The following is an 18,120-nucleotide window of genomic DNA, read 5'->3' on the forward strand; positions in this document are numbered from 1 at the left end:
ATTAATGAAAAACAGATGGGGTTAAGGTGGAAATGAGATACTGGTTTCGGATTGTGAATTCAAACATCGGCTTAGAAAAGTACAATAGAAGAAGGAATGGGCATTAAACCAATGACACCTGGTTTCTGAAAGGTAATTATTCATTGGGACATACATGTACTGGTAAACTGACTTTTAGCGTATATTCTATCTAAATTGGTGACACAATGAATGTTGTACTATGTTGACTTACAGAGTTTAACCCAAGCTACTGGTTAATGAGTTTCCTGTGGCGTTTGTGAGGTCCAGGAGAAGCAAGAATCCGAACACTGAAATTATACAGATTATATGATATCTTATATTTTTAAATTACTATAATAATGCAGAAATGTTGAACACATACGCCTGTTAGCAAACGATTCGTATTTACTAGTATAAGTATTTAGACAAGAGACCGAACACTGAAAGCAGATAAATAGTATATACTGATTTTTAACAAACTATAATAATATATAAACATTGAATATACAAGCTCCATACTAGTACCCGTTTTTTATAAATGATATTTAAGTATACAAAATTGAAATGACAATGTACAGTTTGTACTTATATTTTTTGCAATGAAAGAAATGATAATAAAAGAATATATGTATGTAAGATTCTTAATAACCGAAAATGTCCTTCAATGATTATTAACATATTTTGGTTTTAATTTTTAGACTTACAGTAATTAAGAAGTTTGGCTCCTTTGAGTTGAGCTGTGGCAGCGTTTCCATAGTTGTACAGTCCTCTCTGTTGTGTGTAAGCATTCAGTTGATTCTGGTAGTAAGCTGGGTATCCTGACTGGTATCCGGATTGGTATCCGTATTGCTGGGCCATGACGAAAGCAACAAGGCATGGGACCAGGACAAGGATGATGGATTTGTTCATTTTGATGGTATTTGGTGACTATAATTAAGAAATATTTAATTTTTCATTTATTATGACAATTAAGTGTGTGTTGAGAAAGTTATTCTTGCGAACGCTTAAATTAATAACACGAATTATACATTGACATGCACTGTAACAAAATTGACAAACAAATAAATAAAAAAAAAAAAAAAAAATAAACAATTAAAACTAACAAATTAATCTGTATGTTCTCATACTATATTTTTGTGCACCGATATCGCAATTTTCAATACTGTTGTACTAAATATCTATTGTAAAAAATCGTGTTAGCCTGCAACATCCATGAAAATAAAGATTTAAAATGTTCTAAATCATGCTTCGGATAGACTTCATAAGTAAACGTGTTGAAATCATAGAAAATGTAATCGATATGAAAAAAAGTAAAATCACAAAAATACTGAACTTAGAGGAAAACTAATTCGGAAATTCCATAATCACATGGCAAAATCAAATAACAAAACGCATCAAAAACGAATGGACAAGAACTGTCATATTCCTGACTTGGTACAGGCATTTTCAAATGTAGAAAATGGAGGATTAAACCTGGTTTTATAGCGCTAACCCTCTCACTTTGATGACAGTCTCATCAAATTCCGTTGTATTTAAATTGATGCGTTAACTAAACAATTTTATATGAAGCACGAATGAAACATTTTGTTTGATACGGATGGCATATAATTCAGCTTAAAGACTCACCTGAGATATCTTATTAAGAGTTATCAACCACCAAATTAATATATATTATTTCTTTTTTTATAAATTTCATGATAAAAATATAATGAATGGAAAGTTCAAATAGGTTTAATAGTTCTTCACCATGTCGATATTTGTGTAAGTTTAACAACAAAACAAGTCGTTGTTTTGAAATAAATTAAACATGATTCAGCTATGCAAGACTCACCTGAGATATCTAATTGAGAGTTATCTGTATGAAATAATTCTGAAGGTCTTTTTATACTACCAAGGTTTAAATTTTGAAAGTTTACATCATATACACTGGAAACACTTACATGTATTATATAGATAGACAGTATATGTAAGTCCATGTAATACATGTACATGTAGTTCTGCACTAGACAAGGAACTTGTTCTGTAAATACGTAGACTTATTATTAACAATTTCATATTTAGTAAGTTTTAGATTGATTTTATTCGAAGTATAAAAATAATTATCTTAATAGGTGTGGGATGCAAAATGTAGGTATACAGGACATTAATTTATTAAATGAACGCAAAAATTATACTGCATACTCAGATCTGAGTAATTTAAAAGTTTGAATTTCGAGCATTTAGGACAAAGTAAACACAAACACAATTAGGAGGTTCTCGAAAAAATAATTGTGAACTGTATTTTGTTAGACGGCTACTTATAGCATATCCGCTATTTATAAATTAAAACAATTAGCAAAGACATGAAGAATTCTTGTCTTGACGGGCTATTTCTATCTGTGACAAGAGAGTTTTTCAGATAGTTAAAAAATGAATAGAATGTTTTCTACAAACATTTTGCGTTAAATTTTGAAATCGGTTTTGATAAGGCTTATTTAAGTATTTACGGGACGGATACATGTTTTACGATATCAGTACACTTGTCAGGTTGCAAGACAAGAACTATCATAGCATGTTATTTTGTTATGCCTCACTTATATACATTATGTTTTTCGGTCTATGCGTTTGTTTGTCCGTCCGTCCGTCCGTCCGTGTGTCGTACTGTCCGTCTGTCCGTTTGTTCGTCCGTCTGTTCCGCTTCAGATTTAAAGTTTTTGGTCTAGGTAGTTTTTGATGAAGTTAAAGTCCAATTAACTTGAAACTTAATACACATGTTCCATAAGATATTATTGTCTTTCTATTTTTAAAGCCAAATTACAGTTTCGACCGGTTCACTGTATCCTTGTACCGGTATCCTTGTACTATGGACACTTTCTTATTTATTCTTTTATTTTATTGGTTATTTTACTCGCTTTCATAATTATTTTTAGTCTCTAAAAAGATTACGGCAAAGGTCTCAACTTGTTTTCTAGTTGACGGCTATTACAAAGAGCAATGTATATATACCACTGTATAACTAAGTAGATGTGTCAATTTGCTCTACAGTTTCTGTTCCATAGTTCTCTTGTATCTTTAGACTTTAGATGTGATGATTTTTGGTAGAATTGAGATAGAAAAAGACTAAATAAAGTAGAAATTTGATGAAATGATCGACAGTTCCAGCAAGAGCATTTTTTTTAATGATAACTATTTTGTTTCAAATATAACACAAAATGTTATTATGGGAAGCCTATTCCTAACAAGAAATATTTCTTTTTTGTTACACAAATTTACTGACACCGAACATTCAAAGTTGTCCCTTTAATTGCGTTTTTTTGGGGAATTCTATCGTGCAGTACTACTTATGTACGTTTCACTTTGAACCTTTTTTTGCAATATGTAACAACTTTGTACTCTAATATAATTGGATCTTTAAATGGAATTTTCGTTCAGATTATGGTACTATAGAAACCTACAAAAATAAAATTGTATATTGAATCACATGACAGGTACCTCAAAGTTGTAGTCCAAACCTAATACAGTACTGTAAAATAATGGTACTGACTAAGTTTTAGATTTAGTATTAAAATATTACAATATCTGCAATGTATGATTTCACTTTTTTTTCAAGTTTTATCACATTTTACCTGAAATATTGAATTCTTAGAGGAAAAGCCTTTATCATAATCGATACTTTGCAAAAACAGTATGATAATATTTCTCTATTTTAAAAAAAATTATTCTGTGATTATTTCGTAAAAGTAGCGAATATGAAATTTTGTATTTTCATATTGTATATCTATTTGAAAAATTCAAATGAAATATATCGAAAAGTAAACCATGAAAGTAACTATATTTGTCTGCATATTTCTTGATGTGTTTATAAACATTAACTTTGTATCAATATTTCACAGAAATTAATGTATTGTAAGTCGTTAGAGTTATACCCTACAATACATGTAACATTTTTGGACAAAGAAGACGGAAAATAGCATGTTTAACTTTATAACGACCCTATAATAAAGATTTCACGAAACAATGAGTTTCTGATGATAACAAAGTCATGAAAGTAGAAACACATACAAATTCAATGTATTAGAAAGGAAAAGAGAGCTATGGAGGTATTCACACAACGATAATACCATAAAGCGGATTATTTTCGCGGGGTGTACATTTTCGCTTATTTTCGCGAATTCCGCCAGTTTAAAAGTATACATGCAAAGTTATTCAAAAAAGTTTTGAATCCGCCAAAAAAATAACCGCCAAATTATTTCGTATACCTTATTCAATGTAAATCGCGAAATTTAACACCCGCGAAAATAACCCGCTATACGGTATATAGTCTTAATGAAGCAATTTTCAACATCCTTTGAACTATTCCAAATTAAAATAACAAAAATACCGAATTTAAAGTTATTATCTGAATTATTAAATTCAAAATTGACATATTCATCAGATGCCCTCAAGGTGTACATCGTCCATATGGTAATTACTTTGAGAAGATTTGAATGTATATCTCGACATGAAGTAAATAAACAAAAATTAACATAATTAAATTTGAAACGAAAATTCTTTGAAGCATCTTTAATGACAATGTTTAAGAATAAAAAAAAAAACAAATAGCAAATTTTCATTAAATGGAACCTGTTCAAATCTGAAAATACTTCGTACTGGATTTGTTTTCATGTTCAGTTCGAGACCGGTTCGACTTTACAAATTGTATTTATTCTGATAAATCCTTACGAAACAATATAATACACTGTAAATGTGAAAGATTCTGAAATAAAGAAAGTTGATTTTACTGATATTTGTCATTGAATGTATGTCGCCTCTTGCAAAAACACATGCAAAGACTCAGAGCAGATTTCGACCTTAATGATGATCGGTATTGGTTTTAAATCTAATCTTATAATGTAAGCACAATGAAAAGATTTTCTGTACATTATTCTCACATCATCACAATTGCGGATTGTTCTTTTATTATCAAAATTGTGTCTTACTCTCTAACTATTAAAATTATGGCGCATGACCAATAACTAATCATCTAAAAAAAAGAAACAAATGACATATACTGTATAACTTAAGGTATCTGTGCCTATTATACAAACTTGCGTTATTCACACACAATGCTCTACTTATTTCACCTGGCACAAAGGTCTAGTGTGAATTTGTTTAATATCATCATTAGGCGTCCGTTGTCCTTATTAAAAGAGGGACGAAAGATACCAAAGGGACAGTCAAACTCATAAATCTAAAACAAACTGACAACGCCATGGCCAAAAATGAAAAAGACAAACAGAAAAACAATAGTACACATGACACAACATAGAAAACTAAAGAATAAACAACACGAACCCCACCAAAAACTAGGGGTGATCTCAGGTGCTCCGGAAGGGTAAGCAGATCCTGCTCCACATGCGGCACCCGTCGTGTTGCTTATGTGATAACAAATCCGGTAAATAGTCTAATAATACGCACGTTTATAATTGTCTTATATTTTAAACTGTTAGAGTTAAACAAATATTGACCCGGAAAGAACTGCAAGGATTTACATTTTTTTGTATATATATCAAAACTGTTGGACAGCTTCCATTTATAGGAGTGTTGTCTTAAAATGATGCATTTTGAGATAACCATAACAAAATTAATTACACATAAAGTGAAAAAGAGTAAATAGCAAAACCACTTGATTTGGTCGTAATTGTCAGCCGAATCTTAAAGGAATAATTGCCCTTAGAAGACGATATTTAACCATTTTTGTGTTTTATTGGGAAAAGAGAGGGGAAAGATACAAGAGGAACAGCCAAACAAGAGAAGAATGGGAGAAAATATAAACATCAAAAATGATCGTCATGCCATCGTCATATAAGTCAACGCTCCTTTAAGGATTATTGCCCTTGAAATGCGGATAGATTTTACACAATTTTCTGTTTTTAAGGAACTAATGTATATAGAGATAGACTGTAAAAGCATGTGATGGCCAAGAGCTAAATACAGGTCAAAAGGTTCAACCCGATAGCAGACTTCTTTTGGACTTGTCGCAGTATAGTACACCGTGCAAGACACTCATGGGTAGTCAATGTCTTAATAACAACGCCGTGGTAATGTAAACAGAAAAAATTAACAGCACGACAACATCTTATCAGAAGTCAGTATTAGCGAAATTGACAGTTAACATTTGAAAGATGAATAGCTATTGAAAGATGAATGGTACCCACTTTTTTGTCTCTTGCCAAAAATTATCAGAAATATTCTTATTGCGTGGTACCGAATTTTAGCCAAAATGACATTTTAGCGATAAAGAATCCAAGACACTGTTATTCATAAGAAGCGAATATGCCGCCGCATTTGCTTCATTATATTTTGGTAAACGTACCTGTGTAATAAACCAGTTGAGGGTATATCAAAATAGAAAGTTTCCTTGGCTTCTAAAGCCTGGCAAGTTTAAAGATTTGATACAACTAAAGGATCTTAAATATCGAAGAAAGATCTGAAATACACGATCTTCTTAATTGAATTCATCAATTAACTGAAATATTTTGACAACATAAAGCTAGCATGCACATGTCTAAAAAACGAAAATTTTTGGCTGATGAAAGTTGTTCATTCTGCAGTATATAGACCCTTTATAATTGCATTAGTTTGATCTTAAAAGCTCAGATATGTATGGGAAACTGGGTGCTGTAAACTGAGTTTACTGAAGTGGACAATTCAGTTGTTTCAATTGTAATACAATTTTGTATAACAATAGATCAAACACGCATTCGTCAATTTTCAAGCGATATAGTTTTAGAGTGGTCAGGTTGTTCGTTCATTAGCGTTTATTTACCAATGTTTGACGTCACAAAATGAAATATTCGTACTAGATACTAAGTTGAAAAGACATATCAGTTCATTCAGTTGTAGATTACTGTTGTTTATTATGCAAACAAATGTCATCCCCACCTATTTGTATTCCGTTTAGTCCTCGAGAGTGGAGGGGGAATATCGATCCTTTTGTGATTGGGATGAGCAGCTGAGACATCGAGTAACCCGCCATGTTAGTATATTTGTAATATCAAAAACAAATATTCATCGTTATTACGTTTTTCACGGAAAGGTCAATAGAGTTGAGAAATATCTAATATATTTTCGACAGGGGTTTAATCGAATCTGTTCAAAGAATCGACGTCTAATCCTTTCATATACTAGAACTTGAAATTTTACTACCAATTTTGCATCACATTATCTTAACCTTATTATATATCATTAACCTGAAAAATAGTGATGACCTATTTTAGGGGCTCGTCCCTACCACACATTACATGAGTAGTATTCCTGGATTTGTAAGGACAATAGAATTAATAGAAAATAAAAAATGACTCAGCTGTACTCTTAAATATCTTGCGCGAGTTCCATCTTGTATAACATTTTCTAGTATACACACGATGTAATAAATACAAATATTTTATTTAAATATTTATTAACATGAATTGTAAAAGATGTTAACATAAACTACTGCACATCGGTTAAGACACACTTATTATTTAGTATAATTATTCTTCTCCAGACTTGTGAAAACACAAAATTGGAACGATGAAACGTCATATTTTCTAGATATACAGGTCGAGTGGGAAACTGAAGTTATCCTCAAGTAGCATCTAGGTTTTAGCTGAATATGCATGGATCATTTTCTGAAATAAAAACATTAATGAAGTTTAACAATGTTTGAGTCATACGCATTGGGAAACGATGAAAAATTGTTATTATCATAACCCTAACTCGATTACCTATTAGAACCACACTTTCACTGGATATTTGTTTTCTATAACATTTCTTCTTATTACCCAGTACATAATAAAACGTTCCATTTCTTGCAATATGTTTGTAGACAAATATAAATGAGATTTTAGCACTTATAAGTGTATACCATTGTTATTTTGTAACAAACTTTTAACCTACTTTTGACAGTCAATATTTCATGATAAAAAACACCGATGAATACAATTTCTAGTTAAAATCATTCTTTTGGACTGGAAATGCGCCATATGGTCATTTTACCGCTGACCAGTTTAAGGTTAAGTGTTTCGGGTGCCATTACAATATGCAAGTGAATGAAAAAGCACAAATTGTCGATATTTCACGTGGACAATTAATGAAGTTTCCTTAGTTTCATTCGTTTTTTGTATGTCTTAAAGTAGATAATAAGTATACACTTTTTGAGACAGAATTTTCTTATAATTTGCCAAAATGAAGAGATTACTATGCTTTTTTCAAACATATAATTAAAAAATATGGGTCACCATGCTATTTTTCAAGCTATGAGTCGTTCAAAATTGCCTAAATTCGGTTAGATTGATTGTTCATGAAAAAACACAGTGTGTGCATAACAAAAATTCAATGAGATAGAATTTTGATATAAGTTGTGAGAAGATAGGTTTTTATTATATGTTTTAAGAAAATAAAAAAAAAAATGGTGTCACCGAACTTCTTTTTTTTTGCAACAAGTAAAAAATAAAAAATTTCCCTATTAGTCCAGTATAATTTTTTGACTAAAATAGTTATCTCCCCTTAAATGGCTCATTTAAAAATAAATATGATTCTAAAAAAACCAACAAAATGATAATTGTTTGAATATTTTGAATAATACAATAAATCACCCAATTTTCTTTATACAAATAAACAGTTTTACCATTAATTGCAAATCTGGCTCCAAATTTGCAAATTGGGGCAAATAATTAGACCGATTTTGTACTGTGATTGTACAATGCAAGATGGAGGTATACCATAAATCTACCTTAAAGTAACTATAATGATAATTACGACTGTGCTCCTTATTATCACAACAATTCCGATAGGCCTTTTTATGACGCCAAAGATGTTTATAACGTTATTTCGATTTTACAATTAATGAAAAGGAGTTTGGTTCAGGTGCAAATGAGACTCGGTTTCCAAAAGGTTTTCAAAAAGCGAACTGTGAAAAGCATCATAGAATTTAAGTATGGAAAAGACATTAAACCACTTCAATAACGACACCTGGATTCGGACAGATTAGTGTTTATTAGAACACACATGTTCTGGAAGATTACATTTAATTCATTTTTTAAAGCAAACTTGTTTTACATTAATCTGTTCTATACACGGTTATATCTCGTATATATTTGTTAAGACGTGAATAAACATGTACTAATATATAAAAAAGAAGATGTGGTATGATTGCCAATGAGACAACTGTCCACAAAAGACCAAAATGACACAGACATTGACAACTACAGGTCACCGTACGGCCTTCAACAATGAGCAAAGCCCATACCGAATAGTCAGCTATAAAAGGCCCCGATAAGACATGGTAAAACAATTCAAACGAGAAAAACTAACGGCCTTATTTATAAAAAAAAAGAAGAATAAAAACCCTCATATGTTGATTTTTAAAAGCCTGAATGGATGTTATACATTCCACAATCAATTATACTTACATAGTTTAACCTAAGCTGCTGGTCAATGAGTTTCCTGTTGCGTTTGTAATGTCCAAGAGAAGCAAGAATCCGAACACTGAAACAAGCATATTATGTCATATTTATTATTGTTTTATATTGTATCATGACATATGAATATTTGAAATTTAGCTCTATTCTTATACTTATTAATTTATCAAATATTTTTGCAGTGTACAAAGATTTGTCATATATGATGTGATTGATTTAAACTTTGAGTTGGAAAAGACATAATAAAACAAAAGAGAAGTTGTGGAATCTATAAATTTCAACGGCGCACGTTTGTGTTTACTAATAACTAAATTAGACTTACAGTAGTTAAGGAGTTTGGCTCCTTTGAGTTGAGCTGTGGCAGCGTTTCCATAGTTGTACAGTCCTCTCTGTTGTGTGTATGCATTGAGTTGATTCTGGTAGTAAGCTGGGTATCCTGACTGGTATCCGGATTGGTATCCGTATTGCTGGGCCATGACGAAAGCAACAAGACATGGGACAAGGACAAGGATGATGGATTTGTTCATTTTGATAGTATTTGATGACTAGAATTAAGAAAAATTCAAATTTTCATTTATATGACAATATAATGTCTGTTGAGAAAGTTATTCTTGTGAACGCTTAAATAATAACACGAATAATGCACTGACAGGCACTGTAACACAATTGAAAGAAAAATAAATTTAAAAATAATAAATAAATAAACAATTAACTAACAAATAAATCTGTATATTCTCATACATGTTTTTTTTTGTGCACCAATATCTTAATGTTTAATACTTGTGTATGTATTGCAAAACATCGTGTTAGACTGCAACATCCATGAAAATAAAGATTCCGTGAAAATAATATAAAATATATTGAGATATCTTACAATATGAAAAAATGTTCTAAATGATGCTTCCTATAGACTTTATAAGTAAACGTGTTGAAAATCATAGAAAAGGTAATCGTTGGGAATTTTATATGAAGCAAACTGAAACATTTTGTTTGATACGGATGGCATATATAGCTTGAAGACTCACCTGCTATATCTGATTGATAGTTATCAACCACCAAACAAATATATCTTTCTTTTTTTTTATATAAATTTCATGATAAAAATATAATGAATGGCAAGTTCAAATTGGTTAAATGGTTCTTCACCATGTCGATATTTGTGTAAGTTTAACAACAAAGCAAGTGATTGTTTTGAAATAAATTAACCATGATTTAGCTATAAGACTCACCTGAGATATCTAATTGAGAGTTATCTGTATGAAATAATTCGAAAAGTCTTTATATACTACCGATGTTTAAATTTTGCAAGTTTACATCATATACATAGGAAACACTTACATGTATTATATAGATCGACAGTATGTATATGTAAGTCCATGTAATACATGTACATGTAGCTGTCCACTTGACAAGGAACTTGTTCTGTAAATAAGTAGACTTATTATTAACAATTTCATATTTAGTAAGATTTTATTTGATATGTAAAAATAATGATCTTAATAGGTGTTGGATGCAATATGTAGGTAAAACAGGACATTCATTTTCAAAAGAACGCAACATTTATACTGCATCATCAGATCTAAGTAATTCAAAAGATGGAACTTTGAGCGTTTAGGCCAAATAAACAAATACACAATTTGGAGGTTTAGAAAAATAGTTGTGAACTGTATTTAGTGAGATGTGCTACTTATAGCATATTCTCTTTTTTATATATAAAAATAGTCTTGAAGAAATTTCGTCTTCATGTCCGATTTCTACGGCAGTCAGAGGTTTATATAGCTATAAAACCAGGTTTAATCAACCATTTTCTACAAAGGAAAATGCATGTACCAAGTCAGGAATATAATCGTTGTTATCCATTCGTTTGAAATGTTTGAGCTTTTGATATTGCCATTTAATCAGGGACTTTCCGATTAGAATTCTCCTCATAGTTCGGTATTTTTGTTCTTTTACTGTTTCTATGAAATTTCTATTTTGCTTTGTCGGAACTTTTGCTTGTCAAAACTTTTGTTTTTACAAAATCCAAAGACGTCCGTGGTTGATTTTCTTCATTCCACCAAGAGGCTTATGGAAAACAAAATGAAGAGCAAATTGACACATTTATTATTCCACTACATGTACTACTTAGTAATCAAGTGATATATATACATCGTTCTCAATGATAGCCATAAACTAGGAAAAGAAGTCGAGACCTAGGCAGTTGCGTTCTATTATGTGTAGAACAAAACATAACTATAAAAGCGAGAAAAATCGCAAATAAAAACCCAATATAACATGATATGTAATAGTTGCAACTTGGTAACTGTCCTTATATCGAAGAACATATATCCATCACACGAAATAAATATGCCTAATGGAAACAAATTTACAAATTTATTGCAAAATGCTTGCAAAAGTAAAGCGAATGAATAGAATGTTTTCTGCAAGCATTTTGTAATAAATTTGTAAATTGGTTTCCATTAGGCATATTTATTTCGTTCGACGGATATATGTATGATAGTCGAAACCTCTAACTTGTATGACAGTCGCATGCAATTCCATTATATTGACAACGATGTGTAAACAAAACAAACAGACATGATATGTGTAGCAGTCAATATTGTGTTATAATCTTAATCAATACAAAAAACAAGCAAATATGTCAACAAAGACAAACAAAAAACATATAGACAAAGCACATTGGTCAAAATGAAAGACAAGAATACAAAAATTTACCAAAGCACAACACAAAGAGGGGTTGTACAAGTACCGAGCCACGTCAAATGAATACTTTTAAAAATAGACTAACTAAGTTGTTAATGTATGTGTCATTTTGGTCTCTTGTGGACATTTGTCTCATTGGCAATCATACCACATCTTCTTTTTTATATAAACAGTTGAAATTATTAATTACAAAGACAGATAAAAGAATACTATAACACGTTCTTAAGATAAAGATCGACAGTTTCAGCAAGTGCATTTTTTAATGATTAATATTGTGTTTCAACTAGTTCACTAAATTGTTATTGAGGAAGCATATTCCTAACAGGACATAATTACTTTTTTTGTCACAAACATTTTACGGACACTGGATGTTTACAATTTATACATTTAAACTGCGTTTTTTTTTTAAATTTCTATTGTGCTGTACTACTTCTGTACGTTTTACTATTCATCTTTTTTGCTACCAACGTTGTACTTATAATTGGATCTTCAAATGGTATTTCATTTCAGATTATGGTACTATAGAAACCTACAAAAAATAAAACTACATATTGAAGCCTATAAACTGAAAAACCTTTAAACTAATCGATACTTTGCAAAAAAAGTATGTAAATAGTTCTCTAATTTTGTTTTAGGGTTTTGAAATGAAATTTTGTATTTTCATATTGTATATATATGTTAAAATCCAAATGAAATATATTGAAAAGTAAACCATGAAAGTAATGTATTTGTCTATGCATATTACTGTGTGTTTTTGTTTATAAACATTGACTTTGTATCAATGTTTCAAGGAAAAATAAATAAAAATTGACATATTCATCAGATGCCCTAAAGGTGTACATCGTCCATAAATTGGTTACTTTGAGAATATTTTCATATATATCTCAACATTAAATAAAAACAAACATTTACAGAATTAAATTTGAAACAAAAATTCTTTGAAGCAGCTTGGATGTCAATGAATAAAATATCAAATTACAAATTTTCATTAAATGCAACCTGTTCAAATCTGTAAATACTTCGTTTTGGATTTGTTTTCATGTTCAGTTTGAGACCGGTAAGACTTCGCAAATTATATTAATTTTAAAAAATCATCACTAAACAAATAAAATTCTTGAGAAACATATTAAGGATTCAGAAATAAAGAAAGTTGCTTTTACTGATATTTATCCCTGTATGTATGTCGCCTTTTGAAAAAAATAATGCAAAGACTGAGCAGATTTCGACCTTTACATATGTATCGGTTGATTTGATATATAATCTTATATTGTAAGCACAATGGAAACATGTTCTGTATATTATCGAATTTGCGTTTTATTCTCACATAATCAACACTGTGTCTTATTCTCTATTTATTGAAATTATGGCTCATGGCTAAGAACTTGTCATCCTACAAAATGAAACAAATGGCATATACTGTATAACTTAAAATACCCATGCCTATGATACACTATCTCCACCCAATGATCTACTTATTTCACCTGGCCCAAAGGTCTAGGTAGAGCTTTTAATGGCATCACTAGGCGTCCGCTTTCACATCCTTATTGTATATAGTTTCAATAATATGTTTGGTGATCCTACCTGCCAATTGATATGGCCGCAAAGGCTAAACATAGTAATTATACCTAAAACGAAAATATTGTTGTTGATTATATTGTTACAAAAAATGTAACTTTTGAGGATAAGAAAATCCGACCCGAAATGAACTGAGAATTTGCCGTCTTTTTTTATATGAAAACTGTAAGACAGCTTCCTTTAGGAGTTATTATCGTAAAATGATGCATTTTAATTGGATCTTCAAATGGTATTTCATTTTAGATTATGGCACTATAGAAACCTACAAAAATAAAACTCCACATTGAAGCCTATAAACTGAAAAGCCTTTAAACTAATCGATACTTTGAAAAAAAAAGAATGGCAATAGTTCTCTATTTTTTTTTAAAGTATTGAAATATGAAATTTTGTATTTTCATATTGTATATATGTGAAAATCCAAATGAAATATTTCAAAAAGTAAACCATGAAAGTAACTGTATTTGTCTATGCATATGACTGTGTGTTTTTGTTTATAAACATTGACTTTGTATAAACATTTCAAGGAAAATAAATGTATTGTAAGCCAATAAAGTTTTACCCTACCATACATATAAAGACCGTTAGTTTTCTCGTTTGAAATGTTTTACATTGTCATATCGGGGCCTTTTATAGCTGACTATGTGGTATGGGCTTTGCTCATTGTTGAAGTCCGTGCGGTGACCTATAATTGTTAATGTCTGTGTTATTTTGGTCTCTTGTGGACAGTTGTCTTATTGGCAATCATATCACATCTTCTTTTTATATGTAGCATGTTTGGACAGAAAAGACGGAAAATAGCATGCTTAACTTTAAAAACAACCCTATTATAAAGTTTTCACGAAACAATGATTTTCTGATAATAACAAAGGCATGAGAGTAGAGAAACACATACAAATTCAACGTATTAGAAATGAAAAGAGAGCTATGAAGGTGTTCACACAACGATGATGTATAGTCTTAATGAAGCGATTCTTAGCATCCTTTGAACTATTAAAAAAAAAATTAAAAATTGAAAAAAAATAAAATTTAAAGTTATTATCTACACTATTAAACGAGAAGACCTCATTTTGTGTGTCGCTTCTCTTCTTTCCACAATAAATAAATCAACACGCATCTGTGTCCTATAGGTACAGTGCATAGTCGCATTTGTCATCCATTCATATGATTATTCAGATTGAGTAATTTGGGAGAAAACAAGAAAAAAGACTTCCGGTTTGCGTTTTTCTGTATACTTTGAACATACATATACAAAGAATAAAGTGTATTTTCAGAATTCTATCTGCTATCATTTTCAAGTTTACTATCTACGGCGGTCACAGAGTTTATTAAATAGAGAGAGTCTGTATACTATATCAATGACCACCATGGATCGATTAGTAAACTTAGAATTTACTATCTACGGCGGTCACATAGTTTATTAAAAATAGAGAGAGTCTGAGTGTATACTATATCAATGACCACCATGAATCGATTAGTAAACTTAGAATTGAAAGTAAATACACTATATTTATATAGTTACTGTAATGAATGTTCATAATATACAGATAAGCGCTAAAAATATTCATGTGAACTTTTGATACCTTTTCTGAAATTCTCCAGTCATTAAATCTTTTACTGAAGATGTGGTATGATTGCCATATTGAGACAACTCTCCACAAGAGACCAATATGACACAGAAATTAACAACTATAGAACACTGTACGACCTTCAACAACGAGCAAAGCCCATACCGCATACTCAGCTTTAAAAGGCCCCGAACTGACAATGTAAAACAATTCAAACCAGAAAACTAGCGCCCTATTTTATGCACAAAAAATGAACGAAAAACAAATATGTAACACATAAACAAACGACAACCACTGAAATACAGGCTCCTTACTTAATGTTCATAACATACTAAATGTATGTTCATATTGAAATTGATTGAAAACCAAAAATTGGGAATTTTGGAAATAAAGGAGGAGGGATAAAAAAAAACATTCTCCTGTCCCAATAACCTATGACTTATGATACTTTTGCTGAAATTCTCCAGTCATTCAATATTTTACAAAATTCTTCCAACAACACTTTACATACTTTAAACTACGATTTGAATGCCCGCGAGTTCGCGGGTGTGTCTAGTTAGAATTATAAAACAAAAAAATTGACATATTCATCAGATGCCCTCAAGGTGTACATCGTCAATATATTGAGTACTTTGAGAAGATTTGAATGTATATGTTACAGGGAATTTGTGAAATCAGGGATTTTGTAAAATCACTGAAATTTCAGGGAATTTGTAAAATCACTGAACTGATTAGTGATTTTATAAAATCCCTGATTTGGACTAGTGATTTTACAAAATCCCTGAAATAATTAAGATCTTTTTTACAGATTCACTGATTTAATTCAGGGAATTTGTAAAATAAATTCATTCACTTTTGAAAGAATTTCTGTAAAAAAATACATATCAGAGCAAGAGCATCGTGTTGTTGCATGAAAATTGATATATAAAAAGCAAATAAGTGTTGTATTATTAAACTTTGCTGTTTACAAAATAACAATTACATTCACAAAATATTAATATAAAAAGACAATAGAAAATATAGGTGAGAATACTTTGTTTTGTATTTGCAAGTTTATGAATAGGTTCTAACCAAGCAAAAATGAAAATAGTTTTACTTACTTTGGTCATATATCAGTTACATGTATTCTACCACAAAGTGAAGTATCTGTTAATAAGTTTCTAAACTATCTCAACTCTTTTTATCCAAATGAAAGTAGATAATTTGGTTAATGTAGATATGAAGTTCTTCAATGTGGAGATTTGAAAAATCGTTAAAAACGGTACAATTCATTACAGAAAGATGTCTTAAAAATATAATGTAAATAGATATAGGAAGATGTGGTGTGAGTGCCAATGAGACAACTCTCCATACAAATAACAATTTAAAAAGTAAACCATTATAGGTTAAAGTACGGCCTTCAACACGGAGCCTTAGCTCACACCGAACAACAAGCTATAAAGGGCCCCAAAATTACTAGTGTAAAACCATTCAAACGGGAAAACCAACGGTCTAATCTATATTAACAAAACGAGAAACGAGAAACACGTATATATTACATAAACAAACGACAACTACTGTACATCAGATTCCTGACTTAGGACAGGTGCAAACATTTGCAGCGGGATTAAACGTTTTAATGGATCCAAACCTTCTCCCTTTTTCTGAAACAATAGCATAACATCACAACAAAGAAAAACATACGATAAAATATCAATTGGCAGACTTAACTCAATCAAAAAACGTATGATTAAACAATGAACGAATAAATTTGATCTGCGATATCTGAATGCAAATGTACAGTTAATTAAATATTAGAGACAAACATTCATGACCAAAAAGCTAACAAACAAATTCAAAAACAGGACATGACTGAAAAATATTTAACCAATCAATGTTCACTTTAGAAAAAAAACGTTTTTTTTATAATCTTGAAGTTTATACAAATGTTGTAAGAATAAGTGAAGATATTACAAATAATCAAAGCTGGTGTACAGACAAGATCCGTATAAATAAAAAATGACAAAAAAGCATTATAAACAGTATCAACAGGTCGAATTAACAAGAAAATACGATTTGAGAGTACTCGCAGTTACTGACAGCTAGTTAAAAGCCAAAACCAATTAATAATAAAAAATCATGCATCAGAGACTAAGTCTTGAAGACATGTAAAGCATAGTTCAGAAAATTCACAAATCAATAGGTCATGGTGGTAGGGACAAAATGTTATTAAAAGTACGCAAATAGTAAGTGTGCAAATGTTTCAAACAAAGCTTTAGAACTTTTCAAAATTTTGAGAGCAAGCCAACTAAAAAAAAATGTAGAGCTGCTACAGTAGAGTTATTGTCGTTAAGTCTATAATAAGCAAAGAGTTCAATTTTCTGAAGGACAGGTTGATTTGATACAGACATGCATCGAAAAGCAGGGCAATGATGTAACAGTAGATGTCATCCAAACTTGCCATGCATAAATAATTAAATTCACAGTGGTCTAAATATCTGCTTATATGCCTTTTAGTCATCATTATACACTAGTTTTAGCTCACAGTGTTTATTAAACAAATATATTTCAAAATCATTAGTGATCATTAGTCTATTTTTATATTAAGAAAAACACATTCCTAAAAGCAAGTTATACTTAATTGTAATCAGGGATTTTACAAAATCCCTAGCCTTATTTTCAGTGATTTTGTAAAATCCCTAACAATTTCAGGGATTTTACAAAACCACTGAAACTGTTAGTGAGTTTACAAAATCACTGAATAGTCCAGTGATTTTACAAAATCCCTGGTTTTACAAATTCCCTGTAATATATATATCTCGACATGAAGTAAATAAAAACAAAAATTAACAGAATTAAATTTGAAACAAAAATTC

General features: G+C 30.5%; 2 long non-coding RNA genes across 2 annotated transcripts; both read right to left on the reverse strand.

Moving 5' to 3' along the window:
• Positions 1–234: 234 nt before the first annotated feature.
• On the reverse strand, positions 235–1,916 carry LOC139510710 (uncharacterized). Its single transcript, XR_011661967.1, has 3 exons — positions 1,832–1,916; positions 705–927; positions 235–308 (listed from the first exon to the last, which is right to left on the reverse strand). It is a non-coding gene; the product is annotated as an uncharacterized lncRNA (long non-coding RNA).
• A 5,546-nt stretch (positions 1,917–7,462) lies between these two features.
• On the reverse strand, positions 7,463–9,973 carry LOC139510711 (uncharacterized). The gene is made up of 3 exons (XR_011661968.1): positions 9,745–9,973; positions 9,414–9,489; positions 7,463–7,631 (listed from the first exon to the last, which is right to left on the reverse strand). It is a non-coding gene; the product is annotated as an uncharacterized lncRNA (long non-coding RNA).
• Positions 9,974–18,120: the final 8,147 nt, after the last annotated feature.

Source organism: Mytilus edulis, chromosome 2, assembly GCF_963676685.1.
Source record: "Mytilus edulis chromosome 2, xbMytEdul2.2, whole genome shotgun sequence".
Lineage (NCBI taxonomy): Eukaryota > Metazoa > Mollusca > Bivalvia > Mytilida > Mytilidae > Mytilus > Mytilus edulis.